Raw genomic sequence first — 16,908 nt, forward strand, 5'->3', positions numbered from 1 at the left:
TGCCTGTTTTCCCTTCCACTGTTGTTCCCTATATTAGTAAAATAATATAGCCTTCGGCAACAGTCACAACGTTCATGCAAAATACAAAACAGATATATAGATAAACATGTATATACATATATTCTCATAGATGAACTGTTGTATGGAGACTAGCATACTGGGAAGTGACGATACATTGCAGTTTGCATCTCTACTCCTGAATAAAAGGAGGACTCCCAATGAAGCTGTTAAATAGACCATGACAATAGGATGCTGGGCATTCTACCATTATATATACTTACAATGCCATAATGCACTATATAGCAGAAGTTTGGCTTGTGTCTGCTTTGTGAGCTTTTTGAGATTCTCTCATATGTGCTCCACCGACTGCACTGTCAGGGATATACTAGTGGAAAGGAAAGGCTGGTACTGGTTCATTCCTTTACATTTCTGTTGTTTCTTAGACATTCCCATGATGTTTTTTCCTCAATATACTCCCATTTCAGAAGTCTGATCTGTATTTACAGGTGTAACAGTACCAATAATTAATTTCAGTAATGTTTAGTAATCTAGTAATAACATCAAAAGGTTGAATAATCAGAGAAGTTAAGCCACCGAGCAAAATATGTGATGAGGATGATCTTGGGCTATGCAGTTTGCTTCTGTTACTGTTTGCTCGTATGCACATCTAAATGAAAATCAACTGCTTAAAATTTAATTGGAACGTAAGCGAATATTTTTATTGGGCTTTAATTCAATTCTATCTATGCAAGATACACATGCAACTGAATAATTGAAGAATCTCAGAAATAAACTGACTTCATTCTAAAAAGATCATTTTATTTTGTACCTTTTAGATCATGAACTCATTTAACTGTTCACGTTATGATTTCATCTGTCCCATTCTCTGCAGTTCAGCGTCATTGTCCTTAAAGCTACATGGAGGTCATTGGTTTGTTTCCTTATAAAACTTACATAATGGATGAAAGTTGGAATTCTGCAGCTAGTGATTCATGCTTGCATTTAAACATTTCGAGAGATTTAATTTATAGAAAGGAAGCATCCAGCCTTGATCTTTTTAGACTTAACAAATCAAGAAATTAAAGCTAACATAAATCTGTGCACAAGGCCTGGCAACTGGTCAGTTACCTATTTTAGATATAAAAAATACTCAGATTTATATTTTACATGCTTCATTATCATTGCAAATATATATGTATTATATATGCCATGTATGTCATGTGATACACTCATATATATTTTTTTCTCTATGTCAGTGGCAATGGAAATCCTAATCATGAATGTAGTCACGACTTGTACTTTCAAATTTTAAAAGCCAAAAATGCAAATGTACTTTCTGCTCATTTTGAATTAATAAGCATGGCATGTTTCTCCAAGGGCAGTACAATGTAGTCAAATTTCTAAAAGCTCATTTAATATGCCAAATGGCCTTCAAGAGGTAGTGGACCATGGTGCAAAAGCACCTGATTTCAAAGCTAAGAGATTTGTATTTTCTCCTTAGCTTTGCCAATAACTGGCTGTGTGGTATAGAGCAGGTCAGATATTCTCTCTAGACGTTAATTTATTCATCTTTGAAATAGAAGCAACAAGTCACTAATGTAATTGTTATATTTTAGTTTTGTTGCTGTATTAGAATACTTAATATCTAATGTGTTGTTGCTTTCATAATGTCATTCACACATTTAAGGATTATAAAGTGGTTTGCTAGTATTCCTACAAATGTTCCAATAAACATGAACAACTTTATGGTGTTGGGAACCAATAGGCATGAGGTGTTCTGACAATTGATTTTATCTGAGAGCTGTTTAATACTGGCTTAATAGTTACTTGACTCTAAGAACATATGCTGGATTCTTTGTCATGTTTTTTTTTCAAGATCAGGCATAATTAATTTTCAAAAGATGTCTCTTGATGATGTCAATAGTGGAAAAAATCTGCACAATTACACAGACGATCTAAAGCAGGATTCAGTACTATAGGTTAAATTCTGATGGAGGACAAACGTTTCAATAATCCTTTTAAAATTATTGTATACCAGTACAAAGTCACAGCTCTGTATTTTTTTAAAGATTGTGATCAAGGGATCTGAACAAGCTATAACTGACCTTTCCTTTTCTCTCCCCATGTGCTGGATTCACCCCAAAGACTCAAAGGAATTCTGAATAAAACCTAGCAAACTGAGTACTCCTCATTAAAAAATAAAGTCCAATACTGGGGCAAGAAGATCATATGAGATGTCATTTCAAAAACCTCTGGATGAATACTTACTCATACATTTTCCTTTTTTTTTCTTCCAGATTCCTTTACAAATAACCTATGTAACCAACTAAAATAGAGATTATATTAAAATGAAGATTTGTATTCATGAACCTCAATCATAAGCTAAGGAAACACGGACAAAAATATTTAGTAGGTTATTAATGAACTTCCACTAAAAACTCTTCTCTGAAAGTTGTCTTCATGACAAAATAATTCCATATTTTTTAGATTCTGTATTTAAAATGAATAGAAACATGTAATACTGAATAAAATCTTTCTTAAGATATGTTTTCCAAAACATTCATTGTATGCCAACACTAGTACCTCCCTCACAGGGACAGTATCTTGTAAACGTTGCAACCTAGATCACACAATATTAAATTGCTCAGCAGGGCATTGTTTCCTTTAAAATATGCATGCAAGTGAGGTAGAAAACTTTACATTCCGAACAAGCATTGGAGTATGGTATTTTGAAACACAGAAGGTACTCTACTATGTGGAATCCAGAGATCACCAAAAAATGGGAATAGAAGTAGGGCTAATAGCTGCAAAAGTAAGAGTAATCTTCTGAAGAGTTTGAAGAGCGGGCCCGGCGCTGTGGCGCAAGTGGTTAAAGGTCCTCGCCTTGCACGCCCGGGATCCCATATGGGCGCCGGTTCTAATCCCGGCAGCCCCACTTCCCTTCCAGCTCCCTGCCTGTGGCCTGGGAAAGCAGTCGAGGACAGCCCAAAGCTTTGGGACCCTGCACCCGCGTGGGAGACCCGGAAGAGGCTCCTGGCTTCGGATTGGCATAGTATCGGCCCGTTGCGCTCACTTGGGGAGTGAATCATCGGACGGAAAATCTTCCTCTCTGTCTCTCCTCTCTGTATATCCGCCTTTCCAATAAAAAATAATAAAAATGAATCTTTAAAAAAAAAAAAAAGAGTTTGAAGAGGAGATCCAACAGGATTGCATGAACTTTCAGAAAATGTTACTTCGTTAAAGTGCAACTATATACACAGCCCTCCAATTTTTTTTTCTGTAAAAAGTGATTTTGATTTTATTTTTGTAGGTTTTTGTCAATCTCATATTGCCTATCAGTCTGTTTATTTAAACCTTGGCTGTATGCAAATAACTGTCTGCTCCCCTGAGGACAAGTAAACATTTGTCATGTTTTTTAATCATCTTAGAGTAACATTACCCTATCTATATACACACACACACACCTACATCTATATCTGTATGTAATTTAACTACCTTATTTATTAGGGAGCACTTAAGTTCTCAGGAAAGTAAATAGCCATGACATGAGAGGAAGGGGTTGTACTGGATTTACAACAGGATTTTGAATGAAAAAGCTTGAATTTGTTTGAATCCACTTTTACAACTAACTCTGAGTGACATTGTTACCTAAGGTCTAACTCTTCTCACCCTTAACTTTCTCCAACTCTATAAGCAACATAACAATGCACACCCTTGGGGTCTGCTTTGTGGTTCAGTATTTTAAACCACTCTTGCTACATGAGTACCAGCTATTCCATTTCTACTTCTGCTCCCTATGAATGAGCCTGGGAAGGGAACAGAAGATGACGCAAGTTTGTGGGACCCTCTTACCCACATTGGAGGCTCAGATGGAGCTCTTGATTTTTGGCTTTAGCCCGACACAACAAGGTGTTTGGAGAGGAAACCAGTGGATAGAAGATCTCTCTCTCTCTCTCTCCTTGTCTCCTTATCTCTCTCTCTCTCCAGGTGTATGTGTGCCTCCTTCTGTCTTTCAAATAAAAAAGAATTTTTTAAAAGTGGAAAGAAACTACAAATGTTTTATCACGTAACAAGTAAGTAAATAAGGATATTCTATGATTATATTATTAAACATTTCTACCTCTATTGTTGCTTCTGCTCAAAATTAACATTAACTAGGGAGGAAACAGAAAGAGAATGCAAGAAACACTCTTAAACTGAAAACATTTGTAACAGAAAATAACAAAATTTTAACATACACAAAATAGAACTTAAAGGCTTAAAAAATGGGATGGGGCTGCTTGGTAGCCTAGTGGCTAAAGTCCTCAGGTTCTATGCCTTGGTATCCACTTCCCTTCCAGGTCCCTGCTTGTGGTCTGGTAAAGCAGTAGAGGATGGCCCAAACTTGCATGGGAGACCCAGAAGAAGCTCCTGGTTCCTGGCTTCGGATTGGCTCAGCTCCAGCCATTGCAGCCACTTGGGGAGTGAACCAGAGGATGGAAGCTGTTTCTCTCTGTCTCTCCTTTCTGTAAATCTGACTTTCCAATAAGGATAAATAAATATTTTTTAAAAAACAGTTAAAAACAAAGTAGAAAGCAGATATTAAGCTGAATCTCAGAAAATTTATCTACATAAGCAAATATGCAGCAAGACTGAGCAATTTGGACTTTTGTATATGCTGCATGTGTTCATTTTTTCTGAAGTTTTAATGGAATTTTCTTCTACAATCAGAAAACATAAGCATGCGCAATTTTCTTCTTTACTATTGGCAGAAGAATTACTTACATTCAAAGGTTGAAAATGTATACCACTGGCACACTTTGTACATATATATTGATTGTGAAAACATACTTTGTTTATTCTTTATATGATTCTTAACTTCTGCTGTTATTAAATATTTTGAATTTCAAATAATGCTTTAAATCCTTCCCTCTTTTCCCTTAAAAGTAGCCACTTTGCTTATAATTCACTACTCAAGGTGGCTAGAAGCTTGTTAAAAATTCTACTGAGAAAAAAATGATTAAAATTATTCTTTAGTAACATTGCTATACCCTAAGGAAGCCAGATTGTGATCTGATGAAGTAACTATAAAACAATCTTAAAGGTTTCTGTCTGGTCATATGACTAAATTGCTTCACTGGTGCAGGAATTCTGGCCATAAACAACTTAATTTAAATCACCTAATTATGTTTAAACATAATCACCTGATTATGTTTAATTTGTTATGGATGTCAATGACCTCTTAAATTTAAGTAACAAAAGAGTGAAAGAGGTGTCATTTTCTCTCATCCAACTATTTTAAACTATGAATCATTTCAAATATAGGGCACAGGAGTGAATGGAAAATGACAAGTCCAAGACTTGAAGTACAGACTGGCTTCAGCCTGTGTAGGAATTGTGGGAATTGTGTTGTAGTTACACATTCATGACCTTTTCCCTAGGGTCTAATAAGCAACTGCCTGATTATTGATATTTGAAGCAGAATTTCAGAATTAGTAAACTGTTATAATTCTTATAAGGTTGTAGCATTTGAAATAATTGTAGTAGCCATTCAGTCTGATTTACTTTTAACAGATGAGGATACAGAGATTCATACAAGACTAGAATAAGTTCATTTAATTCTAAATCTATACTAGAATATATTTTACCCATTGCTTATATATTTTTATGCATTGATTGTTCAGCAAACGTACAGAAAGAATCACAATGTGCAGTGTGATATGAACAAAAAGCAGTTGGGGTGTACACACATGAATATAATATATTATTGTTCTTGTGGATTCATCATTGAGTAACAAGGATCAGATTCAAAAACAGAGATGATGCATACAAAATGTTAAACACAATGCCTGGCAGGTAGGAGGCTTTGAAATCTCAAGTACAAGTTTAAAACCAAATAACAATCAAGAGCATTACAATGTGCTAAGTGTCCTGTCCATGCTGCCAATGGAATAATACTTTTTTTATTTGAAATTGAAATTCTGGTGTTATGAATGTGGGCGTGACCTAGATGAATTATTTTATATGGCCAGTAGTCTTTCACACTGAACGTACAAAATCATAACTCATTTGAATTTTAAGCAGTGCTTGCTGGCTCTATATGCTATGCAGCATCCTTTTTCTCCATCCTTTCCAATGAAACAATGCGTCTTTCTCTGAATTAAGCGTGAAAATTTATCCACAAACATTTTTAAAAGTTCTCTCTACCTGAAGCTTATTACTTCACAACTCACTTTACAATCCTTTTGCTTCTCTTTGGGGTTTGACAGGTAATTAATTGGGCAGCTGATTGCTATTAGTTCTGCATATGATCTGCCCAGCTGTAGAACAACATTCCAGTATTTTAGGTGACTGCAGTGGAGCAGGATTCGTTCAGAATTCAGACAATGGAACTGGTGTCTGAAGTGAGTTTTCAAGGACTAATCCTGAGTCTGGAATAGCAAGGGGAGACAGAAAGCATGGCACATTTGAATATCATTTTCCAAAAGTAATTCTGAAGCTGGATTAATAGTTAAAGTTAATGGAGAAAGTGAACCAAGAGTCTCCAAGGCGGAAAGAACAAGTGTTATTAAAATTAACGTGAGAAAGTCATCTGGGAGTACAATATTTTTCAGTAATTTCTAACAACATATGTGTTGTCAAAGATGTGTTCTTTACTCACTAGGACAATAAGATGCTGAACTTTATGCTTGGTAAATACTTCCAATGAAAGAACCTCAACTGAATTTGAACTGTGGTAATGCAACAAGGTGGAGAAATCCACCATCGGGAGAGGGTTCAGGGAGGGGTGGGGGGAATCCCATGCCTATAACACTGCGTCACATAATGCAATACAATTAATAATAATAAAAAAAGATGTGTTCTTTATCGTGCTACAGAAGTAAATGGGCCTTCATCTCACCTTGTTGCTTCATTCTGAATCAGGAAACAATATGGTTTCAAACAAAGTTCATTGCTACTCTGAAAATGGTACCTACCCAAAGTGAAGTAGAAATATCAAATAAAAAAATGAATAGCTTTATAACAATATATTATCTCCTTGGATTTAGAATGTTTTTTGCTCTTTTAATTCTGACTTTTGAATTTTTAATGGTAAGATTAGTAGGATCTTCTCCATATTCTTTCCCCTATTTAATGGAACATAAAATTTGTGTCTCTACATTTATATCCTAAGGAAATAATTGACTTAATCTCAGTGATTTTCATATTTATATTTGTTTATTAGAAAATGTTGCTTTAAAGGATCCTATAGATGGTATACACATTTTAATAACATCAGAATTGTGGAAACTAAGGCCCAACTGAAGCAAATGATGGTGCATTTCTCATTCATTCATACTAAGTGAAATAGAAGGAAAGATAAATCAATATTTCCTGTGGCATAAGTTGAAGAACTATAGCTTTTCCCTTGGAATTGCCTTTTCCTGCTTAATAAGATTTTTAAATTTCTTTGGAGATGTATTCTGTAATATGTTTATTAGAATACAGCTTTGTGTCAGGAGTATATTGAGACAAGCAGGTATCCGATGTTATCTAATGATCAAACAGTTATCCAGAGAGAAAGGTAATAATCATTTAGTTAATGAGTCTGTACTTGTTAAATAAGAAGATGCAGAGTAAGAACCATTGTATCAATGAATAAGTCATCTTTTCAGCTTATAAGTTTATTATATGGCATAATTTCTTTCCCATTTGCAGAGTGATTTTTAAAGTAGGTATAGAAGTAACAAAGGACCAGAGAAATAAATCTATGAGTAGGCAAATCATTTCTGTTCTTAATTGGTGGGTTGTAGAAAGTATTGGAAATGCTTGTGAGGTGGGAAATACTATTAATGGGTATGTAAATAAGTGCAGACACTGTAAAATATAATATGGAGATTTCTTTAAAAAACTAGAAGTAGTTTTGCCATATGATCCAGCAATCCCACTACTGGGTATATAACCAAAAGACTTGAACACATAAATCAAAGAGATATTTGCATCATCTTATTTATATCAGCATTGTTCACAATAGCCAAAATTTGGAATCAACCAAGGTGTCCATCATTAGATGAATGACATATATATACACAACAGAATATTATTAAACTATAAAGCAATGAAATTCTCCTATTTTCAGAAAATGGACTCAACTGTCATATATCATATTGAATGAAATAATTCAGACCCAGAAAAACAAATATAGCAAAATCTCCCTTACATGTGGGAGCTAAAAAGTAAAAAACAACAAAAAATAAGAAAAAGGAGTAAAAAATGTTTGTGAATATTGGTATTGCTGCAAATACAGCTTTGCAAAAACTTTGTTTTACACTTTTATCAAACCGGTATAATAATCTATACTACCATGATTTTAATGATCTGTGACTACTTTACAATTTATTGTATATGGGTGAAATGGTCATTTTTCTATGCAATTATTATTCATAGCCATTATCTACATTCACACTAAATTAAGCCATTTTATTTTTTCTTGTTAAACAACTTTTTATTTGGTGAAGTTTTAAGCCTTTTACTGTATTATACATCTAAAATATGTTACCTCAAAAGTTAACAAAATGAGAAAGGGAGAAAGAAGAAAAACAGAAGGAAGGGAGAAAGGGAGCAAAGAGGTAAATGCTATTGTGTTCTTAGAATTGTATTTACAATCACATTGAATGTTAAATGCTATTTAAACTGCTAATTTTGGTCAGATACCAGATCATAACTGCTTAGTTTTTATGAAGAATAAAGTCATCATATTGTCTCCGAATCGACTTAAGATGAACCTTACATTTGAAAATATTTTTAAAAGGGTCAATCAGGCTTCTACAAGCAATGATCAACCAAAAAAAAGTAGAACAATCTATCTCCAATACACAAAGCATCACATTATTTTAAACAATTTAACATGAAAAAATGCCCAACTGGTAGATTCATTATCTTATCACTGAAAGACTGCATGAGTTTCAGAATTCTTTTCCATGGACTTTTTGAAATACTGTCATATAAATTATCTTTGTTGTAAAGCTTGGCCTTCATTGTGGTGTCACATATGTCACCTATAGTATAAATACCTCATATTTAAGTGTCCAATGAAATGTAGTCACACTTCCCACTGTGCAGTCATCTCTCTAGTAGCACTAATTTCCTGCTTTCATTTTTTGTATTTCTATCATTCTTCTCAGTTTCCCCCATCCTCTTATCCCTTAGTCTGTCACCATTAACATTGTTTTCTCATTTGCTCTACTGCATTATTGGTAGTTGAATGTCCAGATGAAATGTTATAGATCTGTCTTATTTCTTTGCCAGGCTGCATATCAATGACAGTAATACCATTCTCATATTCACATGCAAAGTTGTGCTGTCCAAATAGTAGTGGCAACAATAGACTCTGAAAGTAGCCAACCTCTAAACAGAGACTATGCAGTTAACATCATATCAATAGGGTGCTCACTACGGAAGCACATACACTAAAATTGGAATGATAACTAGTAGAACCACTGGAGTCTAAAATGCCTGATTTTAAGCTTGGTTTTATTGAGTTTGAGCAGATTATGTTATTATCTTATTGTGTGTCTCATTTTCACCATTAGCAAACTATGAATAATAATAGTACCTTTTCATGAGATTGTTATGAGGTTTATATGTGTAAATACATGCAAACCTCTTAAAGATGTATACAGTAATTTTCAAAAATAATAGTTACTATTGCCATCTTTTATTTCTGTCTTATGAATTGCATACAAACTTGGGCAAGTTTTCCTGAAATAAAATGGAAGATACCCGAGCATAAAATGTGCTTACAAAAAAGATCTGAGCAGCATAACATTTACTGATAGGCATTTGCTAATGAGTTTTCCCTACACAATTTGTTCACTGTTGCTTTTGTGTAGACATTAACTGGCATATTTATTTCAATAATATTTAGCTTTAGTTTTTCTTTCTTATGGAGCCCAGCCCACATTCTGTCATCAATGCATACTCAGTTCTGAATGATCCCCTTTCCTGCCTTAATCCCCATTAAGCTAATTCATGCTCTTAAGAAAGCTATATTTACTACTCACTATTTTTCTTCCCAGGCCTGGCTAACCACTTTCTGTGTAAGTTTAGGTTGACCTCTAGGTTACCTTGAACTGACTTGTTATAATATGTTTTATATACTTGTCATTCCTTTGTTCAGAGAGCTACTCCTTTTATTCCTAACCATAGGATAGCTTCTTTGGACAGTTACCTGAATCTTAATAACAGAAACATATCTATGTTCTTGAGGTAGAAAAACAGTCTTTGCTGACCACCTATATGCTTTCCTTTTTTCCCATGGGCCATATTAGAGAGAACAATTTACATTTGATACTAAAGGGTGTGGTAGGGAACTGAATGAGAGACAAGCTCATAAGAACATTGAACGACTCTGAAGGAAAACTTGATTATTTTAATAAAGAATTTGAAATGTATTAATGAGACCATAACTTGTTGAACTATGAATCAACTCATTTGCTTTTAAAAGCATTGTATATACATTTTAATTTTTCATCCATAGTTAAAACTGGAGTATCGTAAAAATAGAAATGAAATTATTAGGCTTTTTTTGCTCCAACTCCTCAGTGGTTGTCACTTCATGATCAAAATGAATATCAGTGTCTTCAAAGAAATACTTAAAAATCCATGGTCTGCATTTCTGTGCATGCCTAAATATTCTTTGGCATACCAGACTTTCGGCTGAATTATAACAGTTGGTGTATCTTTTCTCTTCCCTCAAAGGCTTAATGAAGATGGAATTGCCACCTAATAGTATCAGAATGTAACACAAGTGTATCTTCAACTCGGGTTTGTGATTCTAAGTTCACCCAAACTCAAGCTCAAGTAATTGGTACCTTGATTGAAGGATAAAATTGGAAAAATGTACTGTGCACATTTCCTTAGCTTCTAATTTTCTCTAGCAAGTTTGTAGTGTGCAAGTAATGTTCCTGGAAGTAGAACAGAGCAACTGAGAAGATCAGCACAACTGCAGAATACATGTGGAAGCATATAAAAGAGGGACTTGAGGGTATGTAAAAGGGTTGATGAGCAGCATTGATGGTCTAGCTGAGACTGAAGACAATAATGTGTAGTGTTGACATTCTCCTTCAATGTTCAGCAATCAAAAACAGAAAACAGCGCACACTAACTTTAAATGAGGGCTTTAGGTAGGGGTTGTGAAAAGGCATTAAGGTAATGAGTGTGCATTTTGGGTGATAATGAGAAATGCTAACATGACTGACATAATGGTGAGACTAGAAAGCATATGAAATGAAGACAAGAGAATGCATTATATCCAGAAGCTCTGGAAGGAGCCTTTGATTTTGAACAGGTTTATTAATAAGTGCAAGGGAAGTATAGGACGAGGGGACTGGAAGCCATAACCTGACAGCAGTATTTATGTGATTTAAATTTTAGAAAATAACGTATTTTAGGAATGGTCATTGGCTAGTAGTTGAAGACAATGGAAAAGAAAAGGTCCAAGAATTATGAAAAGGATTGTATGAATAAAAATGAAAAAAAAATTTGCCTCAACGACTTAGACGTTTAAAAAATAGAAATAGGAGATCTTCAGCCACAACATTAAGCCTTTACATACATGGAGGAGTAACAAGCTTCATAAAGTAAGGAAGAATAAAAGATAAGAATAAACTCATTCCATTTGAATAATCTGTCAGAAGTAGGAAAGCTTCTTCTCTAGAAAAAAATGGATGCTGGTTAAGGGAAGGAGCAAAAGAAAATGTTCAGAGAAAAACCTTAGAGTCCCTCCTCACTACTACATTGTTGTTGAAGTGTACATTCTGCAGTAAATGAGATGTTCTATATCTGCACTATCCGTTAAGCAGCTTACAGGCTTAAGCGGCTAGTGAGCAAGCTAAAATATGATCTACAAGATGAAAGAATTGAATTGCAGTTTTATTTCTTTAAATTTGGCTTTGAGTATCCACATGGGGATGATGGTTGGTGTATTGGTTAATGCAGTTCTGAAGACTTTCTGAAAGCTGTCATTGAAGTGATTACTATTGACGTTATATTCCCTTCTGCTAGTGGGTATTTTTACTCAAAGAAGACAATGGTTAAAATTAAAAAAAAAATCTCTGAATGTAGAATTTCACTGCCATGGAAATCAAATGGAAGTTATTGGTTGAAGGATCAAGCGAACTTTATAATGCTTCTGAAATTTAACCGTGTAAGTGATGATCTATGAGTAAGATTAACCCTAGTTAACAAGATTGAATATATCAAAAGCCAATTAGGTGTACAATGCTCTAACACCATTTATGCTAAGAAACTTTGGATGGCATAGACTTAGCTGCAGCTGAGAGGGAGACCGAATAGATAAAATAAAATAAACATGCTACGAAGGATGAAGACAAAAACATCATTAAGATTCTGGCTCACGTGCATCCTACTTGAAATGCTGCTTTCAATGTCATTTGTGTATTAAAGCATTCAAAAGAAATTGCCAAAATGTTGTTGGAGGTAAGCATTAATATTAATTCTGTTACTGACTGGCTACATGATGGTGCAGCTTAATCTCTTGGTTAACTTCAGTGTTATTTGTCTAAAATAAAAATCACTAGGTTGTTTTGCAGCAATGTTCTTAAGATGTCTTGAAGAATGGCAGTGATCAAAGATCAACTGAATACTCATTAGACTGAGGATTAGTGTTTTCTTTCTCATAGTCAATAATACAATATGTAGATAAGAAAACAGGCACAATGTAATGCTAAAAATTAATGATGAATACTGATTTATAAAATGAAATCATGTTTTCAAAGTGCTTAATACTCATCTGTTTTACAATAGATATGATTAAATATGAATTCCTGGTATATAGGGAATTTAAAATGCCTGTGGACATTTTGAATTATCTTTCAATTCAATTTTCTAGAAGCTTTTGAAGCTGCCTTTCACTTTATTATTATATAATATTAATCTCAATTTATGGTTGAATTGTCCTAGTTTGTTCACAGCAACACAAGAGTACTAGTGGGGAATAATTTAGCATCCCCCCGCCCCATCGGACAATGCTAGCCTTTATCTGATGCTATTCTCAAAAATAATCTCAATCCATGTGCCGTACATCCTTAATCTGTGAATTATTCCCCCAATATCTTCAGTGATATTGGTCAAATAGTATCGTGCTTTAGGAGCCGTTAGAACCTGGGACTTTATATTTTAACAGGCTCAGCAAGCTGCAGCCTTCAGTCTTGAGCCTGGAACAATTTAAATGTTGCTTATTGATAATCTCTCCTGAAATTTTTTTTTTCCTTTTCTGTGTTTCCTTTAGTTGGAGATTATTTTGACTTGAAAAAAAAAGGCACTGTAAAATAATTAAGGCTGACTTAGGCTTCAGATTATTATTCAGATTTCAGTATTTACCAGCTAAATGAAGAAATACTCCTAAATAAACCCCAAGTCATAGCAATAACTGCAAATTTAATATAATTTTAGAATTTTTTCCAGAGGAAAAAACTGCTACTGTTTTTAAAAACTCCAGTGGGTGACACTGCCTTGCTCTTTAAGTCCTTAAAACTTCACATTAAAAACAAAGCATGTTTTAGATTTTTATTCTTTTGCTAAATATATAAGCATTCTTACCAAATGACCTTAGAAGCACATATACTTCTTATTGTTTTGCCTTAAGTTAATCTATGAGAATACCTGGAGAAATGGAAAGGGAAAAAGCCAACGATACCAATAAAATGGAAAATAACGTCATTCCCACAGGTAGGTTTGAAGTCTATGTGAACTAACGCGTGAGCGTGCGCGCGCGCACACACACACACACACACACACACACACACTGCCCCTAGATCCATGACTTGCAAAAATGTCAATTCTCACCTTTCTTTCCATGATTCCAAACTGCATTGAAGGCTGTTACATTATCTGAAAAAACCATCACCATTATCCATGACAATCATAGATGGAGATAAATATTAAGAAAGTACAGCAAGGGTTAATAACCTTTTCTGGATTATGCAGATAGGAAATCACCGTGAACGTTGCTTTAAGCACCCCAAATCGTACCTTGACATTGCAATCACAAGCCTTATCCACTTCCAGATGTCAGGACTTGCGTTGGGCTTATTGTCATTGATGATAGACGCTATTAGGAAATAAATCATTTGGATGAAACAAACACAATTTCTTTCCTCCCCAGGAGGATCAGAACAACATATTTACAGAATGAAAAACATAGTTAATTATCTTTTAACCAGTTCCCTCAAATACAGGAAAAATGAATTCCCATGGGCCTAAGGGAGGGGGATTGGGTGGAAAATGGAGGATTTAGGTGATTCCTAAACAGCCAGGTGCTGAGGGAATGATACCCTTCTGAAAGGACAAGGTTCAGTGTAATTTCAATACTGCAACAGAGATGCAATGATCATGGTAGCAACTGTGTTTTATGGAGGATGTGAGGTGGCCTTCTTTGCTGTTTACACATATGTAGCCAACTATAGTAACACTTGGTTTCTACTGCATTCGTATTTTCATTTGTCAGAATGGTTGATGATACACACAGGGAAAATTCTCAATGAGAAATTCAAACTCTGGAGCCTAAGTGTCTTTTTCATCACTGTGTATATGATGACACAATGGTTGGCCAACCAAGCTGCTCAGAGCTTACACACACACTGCATAGTGTGTCCCCCGCACTCCAGCCATTTTAGCCCAATTCTCCTTTTCCCTAGAGCTGGTTTCCCTCGGGTAGTCTACCTGAAAGGTTATGTGGTAAGGGCATATGCACTTGACTGCTCAGCAATCAGAGGTCTCCTTGGATGGGACTTATTCCAGTAAATATTAATGAAGATGCTGCGCTGTACTGGCAGGGATTCTCGACCAAATTAGATCTTTTCTAACTGCCGAATGTCGCACATTGAATTTGAGTTGGGGGACGCTGTTGCCTACAAGAAAGGGGTCTCTAACAGAACACAACGTGTTTGTCACCTCAGGGGGCAATTTACTTAACTGGAAGCAAAAGACAAGGGGCACGACGCAGAAAAAGAAACAGACACACAGACACTTTTTTTTTTTGCAGTAACGGAACTTTATGTGGTGTCAGGAACGGCAACCTGTTCTCGCGTTTAGCAATTCCGAGGAACGCTGTAAGACTGCTTGTCACGGTAACCTGAATAAAGGGACTGGAATAAGACGTAGCGCTGGAGACTTGTCCGCAATCCTTTTCAAAGACATAAAACTGGCACCAAATGACTTAGGTAAGCTAACAATGAATAAGCTCTTTGGATGCCCTTATACTCTCCTTTTAAACTTACGTGACCAACAGCAGCAGCGCTGTTCACATTCAGCTAACAGTTGTTACCACAACACACAGATCCGCAGTATCTATCTCCCCAGAGTTATGGGTGCTCTCTGAGACCCGCCGGAAAATTACGGTCGGTTTTCCATGCGAACATGATAAAGGCTCTTTCGCCCCCAGTTTGCTCCCACTGTCCCAAGCCCCACTCCCCATTCCATTTGCAGGCAGTACAGTTTAGGAACGTGGTATGTACTCCCAACCCAGCTGCACCTTCCGCAGCCCAACCCTTTGCTCAGCAACACCCGCACTCGGTCGCCCTCCTCTTTCCGCCCCTCCCTCACTCTTGGAGACCCCATTCCGCTTCCGCTACTCTCTCCAGACCCCCCAGCCTCGGTTCAGACTTCAGTCTCGAGTCCCCGCCCCAGACCCTCTGAAACCCCAGTGAAAACCTAAGCGCTTCCCTCCTCCCAGAGACCCCAGCCTCCCTGCCATCTGGGCGTGCAGAGTCCCTCCCCACCCCCTCACCTCCGCCCGGACCAGTGCGGTCCTGCAGGCTGCAGCCATCCGGGACCTGTCCCCGCTCCCCACTCCATCCTGGTGCCTAAATCTTTAAGGGCTTTGCTAACGATGCTGCCCAGGGCTCCAACTTACCACTAGCGTCCGGGAGGAAGACCAGGCAGCGGTCGCTGCGGCGGCAGCTAGACGAGAAACGGACCCGGCTGCAATCGCCCAGCGGAGCCCGCGGCAGTCGGTGCGCTGCGCTGCGCTGCGCGTCGCAATCTCGCGCCTCGGCGGAGACAGAGGGAGACGGAGGGAGCTCGGCGCGTTGGGAAGCGCCGGCGAGTCAACCTCCTTGGGCGACCGTGCACCCCCGGCTAGGTTTGGCTCCTCTAGTCCCACTATCTCACTCTGGCTTAGCAACTGACAACCTCCAGCATCTCTGCACTAATCGCGTCTTCTTTCTTCTTCGATGGCCCCTAACTAACTACACTACGCTAAACGGACGAAGACCATCACAGGAGCACCACGACGATCTCGACGGATCCGACGACAACGATGTGCAAAAAGAAGGACGAAAAGTTCATATGCAATCGGCAGGTAAGGGGCAGGCGGGCCGATGGAGCAGCCAAGGCTAGAAATCTGGCTTCTCCAAAGGCAAGATCGGGCGGATCAGTGCACCCGAGGAAGGAAGCGTCCTCGGCTAGCACCAGAGCGCCTACCCAGCGCTGCTGAAGCTGCACCGCGCTCTTGGGCCAAACGCGGGATGAGGGGAGGAGCCAGGAGCAGCCAATCAGCGCTCGGAGTTACGCTGCCCCAGGCCTGTTTGGACCAGTCTCAGAGCATCTGGAGCTTGCTGGCAGGGGGCGCGAGACTTCTTTGAGGGGTGGTGATGGGGATTGTGAATAATTTGATTCATGAGACCTGGAGACTAGGAGTAACTGGGGTCAACCACTGCAAGGAATAAGGGGAAGGGGAAGTGTACCCTCGAAGATTCAAAGAAAAGCCCCCCTCTCCCCCTCCTCTCTCACACACACCACACCACACACACACACACAACTGTACATTCCATTTCAAGAAACACACTTCCCAATTCTGGCAAGCTTCCCCAAGCTTTGAAACTCACTTCCAGAGTCTGTGCTACTCTCCGGCTCCGTTTTCCACCT

General features: G+C 37.4%; 1 protein-coding gene across 2 annotated transcripts in view; it reads right to left on the reverse strand.

The window, feature by feature from the left end:
- Positions 1–16,471, reverse strand: part of HTR2C (5-hydroxytryptamine receptor 2C) — a 195,531-nt gene extending 179,060 nt beyond the window's left edge. The window contains exon 1 of one of the 2 annotated variants that reach the window (XM_040999740.1): positions 15,896–16,471. The gene's annotated coding sequence lies outside the window, so the exon portion shown is untranslated. The remainder of the gene's footprint in view (positions 1–15,895) is intronic. The other variant, XM_040999741.1, reaches the window with a different exon arrangement.
- Between the last annotated feature and the right edge of the window lie 437 nt (positions 16,472–16,908).

The sequence above is a fragment of the Ochotona curzoniae genome, unplaced genomic scaffold (genome assembly GCF_017591425.1).
Source record: "Ochotona curzoniae isolate NIBS_2020 unplaced genomic scaffold, NIBS_Ocur_1.0 scaffold_1852, whole genome shotgun sequence".
NCBI classification, from domain to species: Eukaryota; Metazoa; Chordata; class Mammalia; order Lagomorpha; family Ochotonidae; genus Ochotona; species Ochotona curzoniae.